Here is a 14581-nt window from a genome sequence, read left to right on the forward strand (position 1 = left end):
AATGAGAGAAAGAACCATATATCTCTCTGGTACATGTGCTGCTGGGGATTGAACTCGGGACCTCATGCTTGAAAGTCCAATGCTTTATTCACTGCACCACCTCTTGGACCATGCTTTTATAAATTTTCTATAAGCACTTTAAGAAAAATTATTAATGCCTGTGAGAGAACCAGAGCATTACTCTGGCATATGCGATGCTGGGAACTGAACATGGTAACTCTTTTGTGAGACCAAATGCTGCAGCATTTGCCACTACTTCCTGGGCCATGTGTTGCATATTTCTTAAACTTGCCTCCATGGCATTTATTGTTCTGATTTACAAGGATTTTTGATAAGTTTGTATACTGTTCTTTTGTTTATTATGTTCAAGATTCATCGTGAGACTACTGTGACTTTGTGTATTAGTTTCCAAGATGGCCACAGCGTTCCTCTCTCCTGGTGTCTTAAACCTCTACCATAGGCCTTGTCTGAGTGACCAAGGAGGTGCAGCAGAATTGTGAGGCTAGGGCACTGCTGCCTTACTCCTTGAATCTCATTCTTTTTTTTTTTCCTCCAGGGTTATTGCTGGGCTTGGTGCCTGCACCATGAATCCACTGCTCCTGGAGGCCACTCCCCCCCCCTTTTTTTTTGCCCTTGTTGTAGCCTCGTTGTGGTTATTATTATTGCCCTTGTTGACGCTATTCGTTGTTGGATAGGACAGAGAGAAATGGAGAGAGGAGGGGAAGACAGAGTGGGGGAGAGAAAGATAGACACCTGCAGACCTGCTTCACCGCCTGTGAAGCGACCCCCCTGCAGGTGGGGAGCCGGGGGCTCAAACCGGGATCCCTACGCCGGTCCTTGCGCTTTGCGCCACATGCGCTTAACCCACTGTGCCACCGCCCGACCCCCGAATCTCTCATTCTAAGTGAGAATAACTGCTGTTCTAGAAGCACTGCAGAGGAGAACCATATAGAAAAGCAGGCTCTGTAGACTAGAAACTATCAGATATTTAGAGGAAAATATTGGCAGAACTGTTTTCCACATAAATTATTATATATTTTTTACTATATTTATTGAATAGAGAAATCGAGAGGGAAGGGGGTGATAGAGAGGGAGAGACAGAGAACACCTGCAACACTACTTTACCACTTGCAAAGCAATCCCCCTGCAGGTGGGGACTGGGGGCTCAAACCTGGGTTCCATATAGAAAGACATCAAACCTGGGTTTGATGTCAAACCTGGGTTCCATAAAGACATCTTCAGTGAATTGAAACCAGTTACAAAGAAGACTAAGGCAAGTATAAACCTATGGGACTACATCAAATTAAAAAGCTTCTGCACAGCAAAAGAAACCACTACCCAAACAAAGAGACCCCTCACAGAATGGGAGAAAATCTTTACATGCCATACATCAGACAAGAGTTTAATAACCAAAATATATAAAGAGTTAGCAAACTCAACAACAAGAAAACAACTCCATTCAAAAATAGGGAGAGGACAGGGACAGAAGAGATCCAGAAGGCCGAGAAACACATGAAAAAATGCTCCAAGCCTTTGATTGTCAGAGAAATGCAAATAAAGAGAACCATGCGATACCACTTCACTTCTGTGAGGATGTCATACATCAGGAAAGGTAGCAGCAACAAATGCTGGAGAGGTTGTGGGATCAAAGGAGAACTCTCCTGCACTGCTGGTGGGAATGTCAATTGGTCCAGTCTCTGTGGAGAACAGTCTGGAGAACTCTCAGAAGGCTAGAAATGGACCTACCCCATGATCCTGCAATTCCTCTCCTGAGGATATATCCTAAGGAACCCAATACACCCATCCAAAAACATTTGTGTATACCTATGCTCTTAGCAGCACAATTTGTAATAGCTAAAACCTGGAAGCAACCTAGGTGTCCAGATGACAACAGATGACTGGCTGAGCAAGTTGTGGTATATAGACACTATGGAGTATTACTCAGCTATTAAAAATAGTGATTCCACCATTTTCAGCCCATCTTGGATAGAGCTTGAAGAAATCATGTTAAGTGAAATAAGTCAGAAACAGAAGGATGAATTTGGGATGATCTCACTCAGGTAGAAGTTGAAAAACAAGATGGGGGGGGAAGGTTGGGTGGTAGCACAGCTGGTTAAGCGCATGTGGCGTGAAGTGCAAGGACTGGTTAAGGACCTGGTTTGAGCCCTTTCTCCCCACCTGCAGGGGAGTCGATTCATAAGTGGTGAAGCAGGTCTGTTGGTGTCTGTCTTTTACTCCCCATCTGTCTTCCTCTTCTCTCCATTTCTCTCTATCCTATCCAACAACAACATCAATAACAACAATAATAATAACCACAACAACGATAAAACAAGGGCAACAAAAGGGAAAATAAATAATAAAAAATAAAACATATATATGAAAAGATCAGAAGAGAAAACACAAGCAGAACCTGAACTGGAGTTAGTTAGTAAGACTCTGGGGTGGGTGGGGGGAAAGTACAGGTCCTGGAAAAAGATGACAGAGTACCTGGTGTCGGGCGGTTGAATTGTTACCTGGAAAACTGAGAAATGTTATGCTTGTACAAACTTGTTTTTACTGTTGAATGTAAAACATTAATCCCCCATTAAAGAAATTAAAAAGAAAGAAAGCAGGCTGTCAGCTTCCCAATACCAATTGGCTATTGGTGTGAAAGATCTATTTCAGAGGTGGATCCTCCAAGTGTGATCAGGCTTTTAGATGACTGCAGCTGTGGCTGCCATGGAATTGCGCCTCATTAGAGGCATAGAGCCAGAACTGCTTGCCAGGTCACTCCCAGATTCCTGACTCAGAAACAGATAGTGAATTGTTATTGTTTTAAGTCACTAATTCTGGGGGTAATTTGTTATATAGCAGTAGAGAACTATACACTTTATTAAATTTTTATTTGTTGGAAAGCTGTCTTTTGACAAAGTTCCTTTGCCAAGCCCATTATCCAGGTTCCAGCCTTGGTATACTTACATGGGGGTTTTATGGTCCTGGGGGAGGCTCCAGTGTTAAAGTGTCTCTTTATCTCTGTCTGAAAATGAAAGGCTAGTAAATTCATTCTGGACCCCAACTTCACTTTTCAGTGATCTCATCTGAAAATTAAAGGTCAGCCTAGAGAGGTGAAACCACACATTTGCAAAACCTTGGGGGTTAAAAAAATAAAACCAGCTGTCTTTTGATATTGTATCCAATTACTGATATTTCCCATTTTTCTGACATTATTATAAGCAATAAACTTTTATTACTAGATGATTTTTCTTCTATGTAATCCTTTCTCATCTTCACTGCTGTTCTGGCTTTTTTGCACTTAAATTTTTTTTTAGACTGAGGCTTCAATTTTAATTTTTTTTATTTTATGTGATTTATTTATTTTTGCCTCCAGGGTTCTTACAGGGGCTTAGTGCCTGTACTATGAATCCACTACTCCTGGTGGCCATCTTTATTCCATTATTATTGTTGTTAGATAGGACAGAGAGAAATTGAGAGAGATGGGGAAGACAGAGGGAGGGGGATAAAAAGACTGACACCTGCAGACCTGCTTCACTGCTTGTGAAGTGACCCCCCCACACACACACACACCTCCGTAGGTGGGAAACCGGGGGCTGCAGTCAGGATTCTTGTGCAGGTCCTTGCACTTCATACTATGTGCACTTAACCCAGTGCGCTACCTCCTGGCCCCCCTCTTAAAAATTTTAGTCATCTTGTAAAAGTTCATTTAAAACACTCTCCAGCCAGTAGATAGCTCACTTGGATAGTGTGCATCTTTGCTATGTGTTTGATCCAGGTTCTAGCACCCAGAGTCCAGGGATGCCTTCTCACAAAAAAAAAAAAAAAAAAAAAAAAAAAAAATTGGTGCTATGATCTCTTGGGTAGTGGCTGTCTATTTCTATTTGTGCCGGTCCGTCTCTATCTCAAAACAAATAAAAACCCACTTGTCAGTTTATTTTAGATATATAGATTAATTTGGGAGAAAATGTTGTCTTTAATATGTCTGCCTTTTTAAAAAAACATTCTCTGCTTCTTTATTATTTACTTGCATCTTCTGACTTGAAAAAAAAATCTGATTTGAATTATATGTGGCATTTTTCCTAGAAAGGTCTTGCATTAGAAGGGTCTTGCATATCTAAAATGATTCTTAGATGCTTTATATATTTTTTTTCCATTTTCCCTTAAATTGTCTAGCTGCTTGTTTTCTTACTGTTGCATTTAATTTTAAATATCTGAAGTATATTGAAATCTACTATTTGAAGTTACCGAGGTCGTTTTATTTCATTACTGTTTATTTTTACCTAGTCATGATCGAAGTAGATATGTTATTCAGTGATTTCTAATTTTGCTTTAGAGTCCAAAGCCCTATCCACTGTGCCACCTTCCGGACCACAATGATTTATAATTTTGAATTGTGAGTATATTCACCAGGGCTTTATCTGTGAATCTAAAACGCTCTGGGTTTGCAGGAACAAGCCTCCTTTGCTTCTGCCAGGTGTTACCAATGCAAAAATCACTAAAGTTAGTTTTTAGGTTGGCATTTTTTAGAACTGTAGATGTTGGTTTATGGTTTACAATATAGCAGGAAACCTTTCTTCCTGCCAAGAGCTATTTGCATATATGTAACAGGATTCATGGGGTGCATAAAATTATCAACTTAAATTAGCACTTACTATGAAAAAAGCTCTGGCTGCCTTGGCAGGGCCAGACCAAATGATTTCTGACCTTTGGGCTGTACATTTGCCACCCATGCTTTATAGGTTTTACCTGTATTTGAAGTTTTCAAGAAAAAAAAAAAAAAACAACAACTCTGTCCTCAGGCAGTTACAGATGAATAATTTATTTCTATGCCAATCAGGTTCTTTAAAAAATTTACAGTTAGGGAGTTGGGTGGTAGCACAGCGGATTAAGCACTTTCTCTCCCCGTCTTCCCCTCCTCTCTCCATTCCTCTCTGTCCTACCCAACAACGACATCAATTACAACAACAGTAATAACTACAACAATAGAGCAACAAGGGCAACAAGAGGGAATAAATAAATATTTAAAAAAAATAAATATTTTAAAATATTAGTTATTATTTGCTTATGCAGTCTTGAGTGTGCAAGCTTCAAGTGTGCAGCTCTTAATTATATAGTCCCTAGGCTCTCATTTTTTTTTACTCCATTAATTGTAGCTCTCAAAAAAAGAGTTCCTAAAAGTTAAAATGTCCTAGCCTTTGCATTTTTGAAGTTATCTTTATTTTATTCTTCCACTTAAATAACTGTGTGTGTGTGTGTGTGTGTGTGTGTGTGTGTGTGTATATATATATATATATATATGGAGTTCTAGGCTAAATTTATTTTCTTCAGAACTTTGAAGGTACTTCTCCCAGTTTTTTTTTTTTGTTTTTTTTTAAAGAAATTAGTGTTGGGATGGGGGAGACAACATAATAGATACGTAAAAGACTTTGATGCTTGAGGCTCTGAGATCCCAGGCTTAATCCCCAGCCAGCATCAGTTTAAGGTAGAGCTGAGTGGTTTTCTGGTCTCTGTCTGTAGCTCTCTGTCATCAAAAACAAGACAAAACAAAACACAATGAACAAAAACGTAGTGAATCAGTGTTGTTGCTGCTAATCTGATTTTGCTCTTTGATACCACCAGGGCTTTGTTTTATTTAATTTTTCCTGGAGCCTTTTAAACCCCTCCCCCATTTTGGTTTAATATCTCTTTATCTCTGTTCTGAAATATAAATAAATGTTTTGGTTGATTTATATATTTTTTAAATTGTAATTTTTGTAAAATGGCATTTATTATATTTGTTTTCACTTTATTGTTTTTTGACATTGCAGAGGCTTCACTGCTGTGGACTTTTTCAGATAGAAAGGCAGAAACGGGGTAAACAATACCACAGCAACACCATTTCCTCCAGTCTTTTGGGGTCTGGATTTCAACTTGGGTCTAGCACATGGCACACTATCTAGATGAGCTATTTTACCTACACCTTTTCATTGTTTTTAGGAATATTATCATTTTATATATATATATAATATGTATGTGTGTATATGATAGAAATTGAGAGGGAAGGGAGAGAGAAACACGTGTAGCACTACTTCAGTGCTTCCCCCTGGCAGGTGGGGACTGAGGGTTGAACTCTGGTCCTTATGCATTGTACTGTGTGCGTTATATGAGACCCTTATTATACCTTTTCTATTAGTCTGTAATCTTTGTTTTTTTAAAAGTTTTTAAAAAATTTATTTCCTTTTGTTGCCCTTGTTGCTTTATTGTTGTAATTATTGTCTGTCTTCGTTGTTGGATAGGACAGAGAGAAATGGAGGGAGATGGGGAAGACAGAGAGGAGGAGAGAAAGATAGATACCTGCAGACCTGCTTCACCACCTGTGAAGCGACTCCCTTGCAGGTGGGGAGCCCGTGCTTGAAATGGGATCCTTCCGCAGGTCCTTGCGCTTTGCGCCACGTGCGCTTAAGCCGCTGTGCTGCTGCCCGACTCTCTGTAACCTTTATTTATGGCAAGGCACTTTTAAGCCTAAAGTATTATTTCATCCCTCCCTCTCTCTCCCAATAAATATATACATGTTAGCGGTTTAGATGTTGATATTCCTGAGCTTACATTTGCTATCTTTTCTCTTAGGTTTTGTTTCTTTTTGTTTTGCTATTCAACTGACATTCTGGAAGATCTCCTTGACTTTATTTCCTAATCTTTGCTGTTTCCATTTCTTTCTTTTTTTTTTTTTTAAGAAGCTTTTTTTAAAATTTATTTTATTTATTCCCTTTTGTTGCCCTTGTTGTTTTATTGTTGTAGTTATTATTGTTGTTGTCGTTGTTGGATAGGACAGAGAGAAATGGAGAGAGGAGGGGAAGACAGAGAGGAGGAGAGAAAGATAGACACCTGCAGACCTGCTTCACCGCCTGTGAAGCGACTCCCCTGCAGGTGTGGAGCCGGGGTTCGAACCGGGATCCTTATGTCGGTCCTTGTGCTTTGCGCCACCTGCGCTTAACCTGCTGCGCTACAGCCCGACTCCCGCTGTTTCCATTTCTTTTTACATTTTTTTATTATCTTTACTTACTGGATAGAGACAGCCAGAAATTGAGAGGGGATGGGGCGATAGAGAGGGAGAGACAGAGAGAGACACCTGCAGTACTGCTTCACCACTTGCAAAGCTTTCCCCTTGCAGGTGGGGGCTGGGGCTTGAACCCTGGTCCTTGCACATTGTATCATGTGCACTTAACCAGGTGCTCTACCACCCGGTCCCTGCTTTTTTCTTTTTATATTAATTTCACTTTGTCTCAGGCTTCCTTAGGCTGTGGATGATTCTTGGTTCATTTCCAACCTAAAATGAGACAGTGAAATTTTGTTGGGGATTCTGTGCTTGTTAATTGTGTTGTCTTCACTTTAGATCAAGAGTTGGCAAACTGGAACATGGGCCAAAACTAGCCTGCTGGCTGCTTTTTCATGACTCATGAGTTAAGAATGATTTTTTTTTTTTTTACATTTTTAAATGGTTGAGAAATATCAAAAGACAGATATTTTCTGACATGTGAAAATCATATGAAATTCAAATTTGTGTCCATAAGTAAAATTTTTGGAGTACAGTTTTGCCCATTTGTTTATATATTGTCTATAGCTGCTTTCATGCTACCCTGATCCAAATTAGTAGTTGTAACAGACTGGCTCTGATATTCATTGCTATGTACTGCTGCCGGTTGTACTGTAACATCAGTGATGCAGTTGTGACTTGATAGACTTATGGGTATAGCAGGACATTTATAAATTTTAAAAAATATTTATTTACTTATTTATTCCCTTTTGTTGCCCTTGTTTTTTTATATTTATTTATTTTCCCTTTTGTTGCCCTTGTTTAACATTGTGTGGTTATTATTGTCGGTATTGATGTCATTGTTGGATAGGACAGAGAGAAATGGAGAGAGAAGGGAAAGACAGAGGGAGAGAAAGATAGACACCTGCAGACCTGCTTCACTGCTTGTGAATCGACTCCCCTACTGGTGGGGGGGGGGGGAGAAAGACAGACGCTTGCAGACCTGCTTCACCTCCTGTGAAGCGACTCCCTGGAAAGGGCTGGGAGAGCTGAACCATAGCATTACTCTGGCATTTTGTGCTGTAGCCCGACATCTTCCTGGCCATGAAAGATTTATTTAATTAGTTTTGAGAGAGATAGAAAAAACCCAGATCCCTTAAGCATATGCAGTGTTAGGAATTAAATTCAGGAACTTAAGTAAGCATGTAAGAATTATGTTCCACAACGGTTATTTCCCTGTCACAGAATTTATTTTTTTCCTTTTTTCTTTTTCATCAGAGCAATGCTCAGCTCTGGCTTATGGTGCCTTATGTGGGGCCTTGAATCTGGGACTTTGGAGTGTCAGACATAACCATTATCTATCTACCTCTACCCTGCTCAGAAATTTTTTTTGGTTGTAATTTTTAAATTTTATTTATTTAATTTATTATTATTACTTTTAATGTATTTATTTATAAAATGGAAACACTGACAAGAACATAGGATAAGAGGGGGGGTACACAACAAGGGCAACAAAAAGGAAAAAAAAATTCTAAAAAAATAAAAAAAAAAAGAGGGTGTACAATTCCCGCCACCAGAACTCCATACCTCATCCCCTCCCCTGATAGCTTTCCTATTCTATTTTTATTTATTTATTTATTTATTTCCTTTTGTTGCCCTTGTTGTTTTATTGTTGTAGTTATTGATGTTGTCGTTGTTGGATAGGACAGAGAGAAATGGAGAGGAGGGGAAGGTAGAGAGGGGGAGAGAAAGACAAGACACCTGCAGACCTACTTCACCGCCTGTGAAGTGACTCCCCTGCAGGTGGGGAGCCTGGGGCTCGAACCAGGATCCTTACTCCGGTCCTTGTGCTTTGCACCACCTGCGCGTAACCCACTGCGCTACAGCCCGACTCCCAGCTTTACTATTCTTTAACCCTCTGGGGGTATGGACCCAGGGTCACTATGGACCCAGTGTCACTGTGGGGTACAGAAGGTGGAAGTCTGTCTTCTGTAATTGCTTCTTCACTGAACATGGGTTGACTGGTTGATCCATACTCCCAGCCTGTCTCTCACTTTCCCTAGTGGGGCAGGGCTCTGGGGAAGTGGAACTCCCAGGACACATCAGTGAGGTCATCTGTCCAGGGAAGTCCAGTTGGCATCATGGTAGCATCTGGAACCTGGTGGCTGAAAAAGAGTTAACATATAAAGTCATAAAAATTGTTGAATAATCATGAACCTAAAGACTGGAATATTGCAGATGAAGATTTCGGGTCTCTGTTTCGGAAATAGCTAGTAGGTCTATTTTAGGTATATTCCAAAGGGCCCAAGACTTTTATTAGTTTTTGCCTGAGCCTGACATCTGATATGCAGGTGGACCCAGGTTATTATCTGGGGAGATGATGTCATGGCTGGAAAAAGGGCCAGAAAGCTGGATCAGGGTAGAGAGTAACTCCCAGATATGGGAAAGGTGCATAAATATTGTTGATTGTAAACCCCATCGATTTGATCTGGGGCCTATTCAGCATAGGAGCCTATGTAACCTCTACATCCTCGTGGGTCCGAACTGTGGTCATCAGTAGGAACATTACGTGTTGCACCAATTTCAGGACCCGTCTTTTCAAAAATATGTATTTATTTATTTCTTATTTGTTGCCCTTGTTATTTTTATTGTTGTTGTAGTTATTATTGTTGATGTTGTCATTGTTGGGTAGTACAGAGAGAAATGGAGAGAGGAGGGGAAGACAGAGAGGGGAAGAGAAGAGAGACACCTGCAGACCTGCTTCATCGACTGTGAAGTGACACCCCTGCAGGTGGGGAGCGGGAGCTCGAACTGGGATCCTTACACTGGCCCTTGCACTTTGCACCACGTGCGCTTAACCCACTTCGCTTCCGCCCGACTCCCTAGGACCCATCTTCTTCAGGTGGTAGATAGAGTATGTTATCCAACCCCCTCTTTGGAGAATGGAATATTCTTTACCTTTGTTGGTCCACATTGAGGGCAAGGTATTACGGGGGCCCCTAAAGGGGTTCATTATGTTGTTCCTGATGGAGATGGCCAGTGATAATGGCGAGAGGAATCTATTAGAGGTCTAATTTCTTTCAAGCCATTTTTTTTTTAAAATTTGTGATTACTAGTGGTTTACAGGATTATAGAGTTACAGGGCACCCACCACCAGAACTCTGTGTCCCCACCCTCTCAACAGTAATCATCATAATTTACGTAAAATTTGTACAGATTTTGTTGTTCTTTTAATCTTCAAATCTGATCCCACTAAATGTGCTTGACAAGGAACATATAGTCACTTTTGTTGCAGTGTTATATTCATATAGGAACCAAAAGTAAAATACAGGGCAGGCAGGGAAGCAGGGGTGTGAAATATTTCTACTCTGAAGCTTATACTTTAACTTAAATTTTTTTTTTATTATTTTCCCTTTTGTTGCCCTTGCTGTTTTGTTGTTGTAATTATTATTATTTTTGTTGTCATTGTTAATGTCGTCATTGTTGGATAAGACAGGGAGAAATGGCGGGGGAGAAACACACCTGCAGACCTGCTTCACCTCTTGTGAAGTGACTCCCCTGCAGGTTGGGAGCCAGGGCTCGAACCAGGATCCTTATGCTGGTTCTTGTGCTTCGTGCCACGGACACTTAACCCGCTGCACTATCGCCAGACTCCCCCTCCCTTCCTCCCTCCCTCCCTCCCTCCCTTCCATCCTTCCTCCCTTCCTTTCTCCAGGGTTATTGCTGGGGCTCAGTGCCTGCACCATGAATCCACTGCTCCTGGAGGCCATTTTTTCCCTTTTGTTGCCTTTATTGTAGCCTTGTTGTGGTTATTATTGTTATTGTTGATGTCGTTTGTTGTTGGACAGGACAGAGAGAAATGGAGAGAAGAGGGGGAGACGGGGAGAGAAAGACAGACACCTGCTTCACTGCTTGTGAAGCGACTCCAGTGCAGGTGGGGAGCCTGGGGCTCGAACTGGGGTCCTTAAGCTGGTCCTTGTGCTTTGAGCCAAATGGCTTAATTCACTGCACTACCGCCTGACTCCCCATTTCTTTATTTTTTAATTGCATAAAGACAAATTGAAAAGGAAGAGGGAGAGAGAACTAGAGAGGAGAGGGAGAGGGCTAGGGTGAGCGTTGTAGCACTGCCTCACTGCTTGTGAACCCTGGAAGGTGGGGGCTCGGAGCTTGAACCTGGGGGCCTTTGTGCATAATATGTTGTCTTTACCAGGTGTACTACAGCCTGGCCCCAGAATAGTATGTATTAATGTAGTGTACATTACTGAATATACTTTTAAGAATATAGAATTGTACAATAGAAATACATTTTGGGGCCAACAGCATACAAGGGTTCCTTTCTCCAACACTTTTTAGCTGATGTCTTGATGATAGTCATTCATTCTGTAACAGAAAATGCTGTTTTGGCTGGAAGTATGGATTGACCTGCCAATCCTCATGTCCAGCAGAGAAGCAATTACAGAAGCTAGACCATCCACCTTCTGTACACCATAATGATCCCCAGAGGGGTAAAGAATAGGAAAGCCTCCAATGGAGGGGATCGAATGCAGAACTCATGGTGGGGAGCCGGGGGCTTGAACCTGGATTCTTATGCCGGTCCTTGCGCTTTGTGCCACCTGCGCTTAACCCGCTGCGCTACCGCCCGACTCCCTCAGTAAAGTTTTTAAAACTCTGTGCCTGACAGTCACAGCTCACTTGGTAAGACATCTGCTTTTTTCACAACCCAGGTTTGAGCCCCAGGCATACAGCTTTGGAGTAGTAAGGCTTCTGCACTGTTTAGACTTTCTCACTGGGTTAATCTGTCTTTGAAGAAAGCTTGACTCTGGCCTCCTCCCTGCCATGAAAACACATTCTAGGTGGTCTGGGAGGTGGCGCAGCAGATAAAGCATTGGACTATAAAGCATGAGGTCCCCCGTTCAGTCCCCAGCAGCGTATATACCAGAGTGATGTCTTGTTCTTTCTCTTTTATATCTTTCTCATAGATAAAATATTAAAAAACCCAACACATTCATATTTAAAAATAAATTAATCTGACAGGCATGAATTGATCTAAAGGAACTTAAACTCTGAAGTAATGAAATCATTTTGCTTGGACATTATGAGCAAAGCGGGTCAGTAGCTTTGGCTTGGGGTTTTAGTTTGTTATAATGATCAAAGCTCAATATGATAGCTACCACCGAGTCAGGAGCATACTCAGCTTGCCTGTGCTAATTACAAAGGCCTACTTAGTTATGGATTCAGATGGAAATAACTCATTTTCATAGTAAACATTTATGTAGTATTTAAATTGATATGGACGCAAATAGCATAAAGATCACTAAAGAATCCACAACTATTTTTGTCTTGGTACTGAGACATTTTGACTGTTGGGTAATATTTTAGATGTAAGTAGTTATTGTGGGAGTGGGGTTTTCCAGTACCTGCAGATTTGAAATTAATCCCTTTGTTTCTCATTGAGACTTTCTTCACCTCATATCCCGAATTCCAAACTTCTGAAATCTTTATGGCAAATTAGTCTCAGGTGTATCTCCTACTCCAGGTTACTCTGATTTAGGTTTCTTCTGCTCTGTTGAGCTATTTTATGCTTGTGTATCTTGGAAATTGTCTTACACGTGTGTGTGTGTATTTTTTTTTTTTTTGCCTCTAGGGTTTTTGCTGGGGCTCAGTGCCTGTATGAGTACTGCACGCTAACCGATTGCATCACTGGAGCTCCTTGGTGCCTGCACTACAAATCCACTGCTCCTGGAGGCCTTTTTTTTTTTTTTCTTCTTCTTCTTTTTTTCCCCCCTTTTGTTGCCCTGGTTATTTTTATCATTGTGGTTATTCCTGTTGTTGATATTGATGTCATTGTTGGGTAGGACAGAGAGAAATGGAGAGAGGAGGGGAAGACAGAGGGGGAGAGAAAAATAGACACCTGCAGACCTGCTTCACTGACTGTGAAGCGACTCCACTGCTGGTGGGGAGCCAGGGGCTCGAACTGAGATCTTTACTCCAGTCCTTGTGCTTTGTTTGCGCCACCTGCACTTAACCCGCTATGCTACTGCCAGACTCCCACTTTACTCATTTTTTAATGCCGTGCCAGAGAATGAATCCAAGGGCCTTGTACATGTATGATGATAACACTGAGATGCCTCCCATGCCTATTTAAAATATTTTATTTTTTAGTTTTGAGAGGCCAAGGCCCCATTTCACTACCCATGAAGTTCCTTTGGTGCTGTCCATGGTGTTTCCATGTGGTGCTGAATATTAAACTCTAGTATGGAAAGGCACTGAACCATTGTGTGTTAGTCCTATAATATAGTTTTAATGGACACTAAATGAGAATGAGGAAAAAAGATAAATTTTTGTGATTACTGACTGTGATGTCAGCCAGTTTGCCAGTTTGAAATAGAAATTTTAATAATCTGAATTTAAAATAACATCTGATACAACTACATTAGATTATTCCTTTTCACAGATGTAATGGACACTTGTAATACTGAGTATTTCTTGCTCAGAACAGATTGTCTATTGTATCCTTTCATGTATATGGTACAGATATCTTAATAAGTTGACATTTACATAAATTTAATTGTGTATGCTGACAATTTTCTGTGTTTTGTAACTTTCTACTTCTCCTTTATCATTTGTAAGTTTTGCAGATGTTGTTTATCCTTTCCTAATTGAGTTTGGGTTTTCTAAGACCACCTCCACTCCCACTCCCACACTTGATTCTAAGGACTCACATAATTTAGAACAGGTATTATATTCATGGTTGCAAATGATACAGATTAAAATTAACCAAGAAAAAAAGTGCATGGTATAAGTCTATACAAAAGCAGTCACAATCTTACAGATATCTTCTAGTGTCTATAGTGGAGTTTTACAGGGAGGCTCTTAATTTTTTTCTTTCTTTCTTGAAGTTACAACCACTTTATGCTTTCTTGGTGAGCAAACATTCTTTGTAGAGAAAGACACACTGATATTTTATTTCATAGTAAATAGGAATAGACAACATTGCTATAGACTGTCAAGTTTTTAGCACTATGTTCAGTCACTAATAACTGAAACATAGAAATCATTGTTTTTCTCTGCTAAAATTTTTAGATTTGTAACTGTTTTATTATCATCAAATTTAGCATCAAAATAAGATTGTAATTGTTTTACCCGAGCACTGCTCAGCCTTGGTTTATAGTGGTGCAGGGGATAGAACCTTGGAGCCTCTCAGGCATGAGAACATGTTTGCGTAATCATTTTGCTATCCTCTTGCCCAGTATTTGGCCATAAGCATAGGGCATCTCACCTGAGTTTTTTTGTCTAGAGTTTTTATTTTTTCCTCTCACTGGCGCTTCACCACCATAGACTGTCTTTTCTTTAAAAAAATTTTTTTTATTATCTTTATTCATTGGTTAGAGACAGCCAGAAATTGAGAGATATGGTGGTGATACAGAGGGAGACAGAGAGACACTTACAGCACTGCTCCACCACTCACAAAGCCTTCCCCCTGCACTTGCAAAGCTTTCATGGTGACAGGTGTGGGGGACAGGCTTGAACCTGGGTCCTTGTGCATTGTAATACGTGCGCCACCATTCAGCCCCA

The 14581-nt window shown here is 40.6% G+C and overlaps 1 protein-coding gene and 1 long non-coding RNA gene across 5 annotated transcripts in view; one reads left to right on the forward strand and one right to left on the reverse strand.

Moving 5' to 3' along the window:
• TRIM33 (tripartite motif containing 33) overlaps positions 1–14581 on the forward strand; it is a 108520-nt gene that overhangs the window by 19144 nt on the left and 74795 nt on the right. The window lies entirely within an intron of this gene.
• LOC132541380 (uncharacterized) overlaps positions 616–14581 on the reverse strand; it is a 621539-nt gene continuing 607573 nt past the window's right edge. The window contains exon 2 of the long non-coding RNA XR_009552579.1: positions 616–753. This is a non-coding gene — a long non-coding RNA (uncharacterized LOC132541380). The remainder of the gene's footprint in view (positions 754–14581) is intronic.

This window comes from Erinaceus europaeus, chromosome 11, assembly GCF_950295315.1.
Source record: "Erinaceus europaeus chromosome 11, mEriEur2.1, whole genome shotgun sequence".
Taxonomy (NCBI): domain Eukaryota; kingdom Metazoa; phylum Chordata; class Mammalia; order Eulipotyphla; family Erinaceidae; genus Erinaceus; species Erinaceus europaeus.